The following is a 3,953-nucleotide window of genomic DNA, read 5'->3' as shown; positions in this document are numbered from 1 at the left end:
ACACACTGAATCATTAGAAGTGGATGAACACAACTCATTCAGCAAGCTACTTCGAAACACAGGAATAATGTGCAATGGTAGACAAGAATCAATTGTGCAGTTTTTATGTTTTTACAACCACAGGAGAGGGGAGAAATGAGATGCAGTTTGGGAGGGTCCACACAAAGGAAAAACCCTGAGGTAAAAGGGAGGTGATTTTTATTGTGGATTAGCAGAAATATATTGAACTTGAAGATTTCTCAAGAGCATCTTGCGCACTTCTCATGCTGGTCATTTCCCTGCGACATGATCCCAGCAGAGAGATCAGTGTAAAAAAATAAAATATATCTGCACCACTTGGCTCCCCTGTTCTCTCTGTAGCACTCTGCCATTGTATGGAGTCAGCCGTCAGAATAGATCTCTTTTTTTGTATTGTTGAGCAAACAGGAAAAAATCCAATTTGGGACCTATAGAAAAATATTGCCACAAAAAGAAATGAGAGCCTATGACAAGAACACAGTAGAAATTCGTATTTTTGACATTGATTTTTTGTAAAGCCAAAATTACAATGTAGTTTCTTCATGTCCTCAATGAAAAAAATTGTCTAGGATAAAAGCTCAGACCATTATAAGGGCAGAAAAAACAAAATTGAGATTAGCTGGCGTAAAAAAAAATTAGCAAAGTTAAAAAATAAAACCAAAACAACAAAGACAAACCGCATGCTGTACAGAGTGAGTTTTATTTTTCAGAAATTTAGTGTTGTCAAGAACAAATTTGTAAACAAATCACAGAGAAGAGAGAGAGAAAAAAACAAGAGGTTGAAATGTGTAAGATAGAATAAAAGATACTGGATAAATGATGGATGTATACTATCAAAGAAAACATAGAACAGCTGCAGGAAAAGATACAGTTAAATATATAAAGAAAAAAGGATTTTCTGATAAGAACAACATCATCAGCTTCTACAAAATAACATGATCATCCTACTTTGTAGAAGAAGAAGGTTCAACATGGGTTGAAGACTAAGAAAAAGGCTCACACCTGGTCATAATTGTTGACAATTTTATAATTTTTATATTTTTAAAAATAAAATCAATACATCATTTTTGAAGTGATGTTGGTTAAAATGACCACAGGCTTCTTCATCGTTATTTAATATAACAGAAAAACAATTCAGTGATATCTTCAAATGCTGAGTGAATCACTTTTGAAGCAATACATCTAAACCCAACAAATTTAATTTTAGATATGGTATTGGGAAATGTAAGTGGATAGAAATGAAGAATCATCTCCTATGAAGAAATATTCAATTTGAAAGCATATACATTTTGGTTTAAGAATTCTTTGGAAATGCTTAAAAAAAGTAAATTCATAGAATATAAACAGTAGGGGTGTCTTCAACTAGCACACAAAACATACTGTACCTAATAAGAAAATCAATTACATGAACAGCAAAGAAATATTAAACAGAAAGTTAAAATATGATAACATATTTAAGTTCCAGTCATTATCTATTCTGCTTATAATTCATTGGACTCCTTGAATTTGTATGTTTGTTCCTTTCAGAGTTCTGGAAAATTCTCAGTTTTTACTTCTTTGAATACTTCAAATGTTTCCACTGACCCATTTGTTTTTTTGCCTCCTTTTGGAATTCTAGTTTAATATTTTTTTGATGTTCTTATTTTTTCCTTCATGTCTACTAATTTCTCTTTTATGTTTTTATCTCTTTGTCAATCTGTTCTGTATTCTTGATAATTTATTCAGGTCCATTTTTCCAGGGTTTTTATTGTTGTAGAGGACCCTATTGAAGTCTAAGGATGGAAAATATATACGAAATTAGAAAGGCCAAAGTGGGGTTTTAAAGTAGTGATGAGAAAAGTAGAAGCATTTTTGAGGTTTGAGAAATGAGTGTGGTAAGTATGAGTGTTGGGAACAGCTGCCAGTCCCAGGAAGATGGTGAGCTAGCCTTTCATGCAGCATTTGGAGATATCACTAAGAAGAGAAAATTTACATATGTCCTTCCTCGATGGTAGCCTTGTATAGAGAAACTGAGTAAAAGATTGAAACAGTTTTGATTACTTTCTAATTACCTTTTGATTGCTGTGTATGTGTTTTTGTATATATATTTGGAGGAGATTGGGAGAAAGTTGCACCAAGACTAGAAGGATATGTGTTAAGCAAGCTATTGTCATCAAAAACACTAATGCTATTTTCATCAGGATTATCTATGTTTTGGAAGATGTATCTTTGAAATTTAGAAAACCTCTGATAAAAGCCATAACATTTTTTATATCTGCAAATTTATTGGATGTCTATTCAAACAAAAATTTATGGGGGAAAATTTCATTTGGACGTTGTCTATACAGAAAATTCAATGTAACCTGTAGACAGGATAATTATTATTAAGTATTTGAAACTTATAAAAATGACTTTGAAATTGGCTTGACCATTTCAGCAAAATTATTTCAGATCTCCTGAAATGAAAGCAGATGGTATGCCCTTTTATTGTAGACTTTATTTCTATATAATATTCTACAAAAGGAACATGTCATTTATCTGATATAAAGTTGTTGTTGTTGTTATGTTGTTAGGTGCTGTCGAGTCAGTTCCGACCCATAGTGACCTTATGTACCGGTCCTGCGCCATGCTTACAATAGTTGTTATGCTTGAACCCATTGTTGCAGCCACTGTGTCAGTCCATTTCATAGAGGGTCTTAGTCTTCTTCGCTGACCCTCTACTTTACCAAGTATAATGTCCTTCTCCAGGGACTGATCCCTTCTGACAACATGTCCAAAGTATATAAGACATAGTCTTGCCATCCTTGCTTCTAAGGAGCATTCTGGTTGTACTTCTTCCAAGGCAGATTTGTTCATTCTTTAGGCAGTCCACGGTGTATTCAATATTCATTACTAACACCACAATTCAAAGGCATCAATTCTTCTTCAGTCTTCCTTATTCATTGTCCAGCTGTCGCATGCATATGATGCGATTGAAAATACTATGGCTTGGGTCAGGCGCACTGTTGTCTTCAAGGTGATATCTTTGCTTTTCAACACTTTAAAGAGATCTTTTGCAGCAGATCTGACCAATGCAATGCATCTTTTGATTTCTTGACTGCTGCTTCCATGGGTGTTGATTTTGGATCCAAGTAAAATGAAATCCTTGACAACTTCAATCTTTTCTCCATTTATCATGATGTTGCTTATTGGTCCAGTTGTGAGGATTTTTTTTTTCTTTATGTTGAGGTGTAATCCATGCTGAAGACTGTGGTCTTTGATCTTCATCAGTAAGTGCTTCAAGTCCTCTTCACTTTCAGCAAGCAAGCTTGTGTCATCTGCATAACACAGGTTGTTAATGAGTCTTCCTCCAATCTTGATGCCCTGTTCTTCGTATAGTCCATCTTCTTGGATTCTTTGCTCAGCATACAGATTGAACAGGTATGGTGAAAGGATGCAACCCTGATGCACACCTTTCCTGACTTTAAACCATGCAGTATCTCGTTGTTCTGTCCGAACAACTGCCTCTTGATCTATGTATAGGTTCCTCATGAGCACAATTAAGTGTTCTGGAATTCCCATTCTTTGCAACGTTATCCATAATTTGTTATGATCCAAAGTTGTCCTTGTTAGTATAGTGGTGAGTATCCCCGCCTGTCACGCGGGAGACCTGAGTTCGATTCCCAGATGGAGAGGCAGATATAAAATTAGATATTTAAAATTATGATGTGGTACTTAATAAAATATAAGAAGGCATTGTACTAACATAAAATATTCATAAATATTGCTTGGCACATCCTCTATCCTATGACTACGTGCCCTACTAGTTTTATGAAGATAAACCATCCATTGTATTTTATTTTGTATGTTAACGTTCCGGACTTCCGTCTCTCACTGTGTGTACTGTTGTGATTGATTTAGTAATAAGCATAGAAATAACACTAGTCATTTTCTTAGCATAATACAGCATGGTAATA

At 34.6% G+C, this 3,953-nt stretch overlaps 1 non-coding gene across 1 annotated transcript; it reads left to right on the top strand.

Annotated features, from left to right (window-relative positions):
- Window positions 1-3,599: 3,599 nt before the first annotated feature.
- TRNAD-GUC (transfer RNA aspartic acid (anticodon GUC)) lies at window positions 3,600-3,671 on the top strand. The gene has a single exon. It is a non-coding gene; the product is annotated as a tRNA-Asp (tRNA).
- Window positions 3,672-3,953: the final 282 nt, after the last annotated feature.

This window comes from Trichechus manatus, unplaced genomic scaffold (assembly GCF_000243295.1).
Source record: "Trichechus manatus latirostris isolate Lorelei unplaced genomic scaffold, TriManLat1.0 scaffold00102, whole genome shotgun sequence".
NCBI lineage: Eukaryota > Metazoa > Chordata > Mammalia > Sirenia > Trichechidae > Trichechus > Trichechus manatus.
This window is presented reverse-complemented; position numbering and strand designations above follow the sequence as displayed.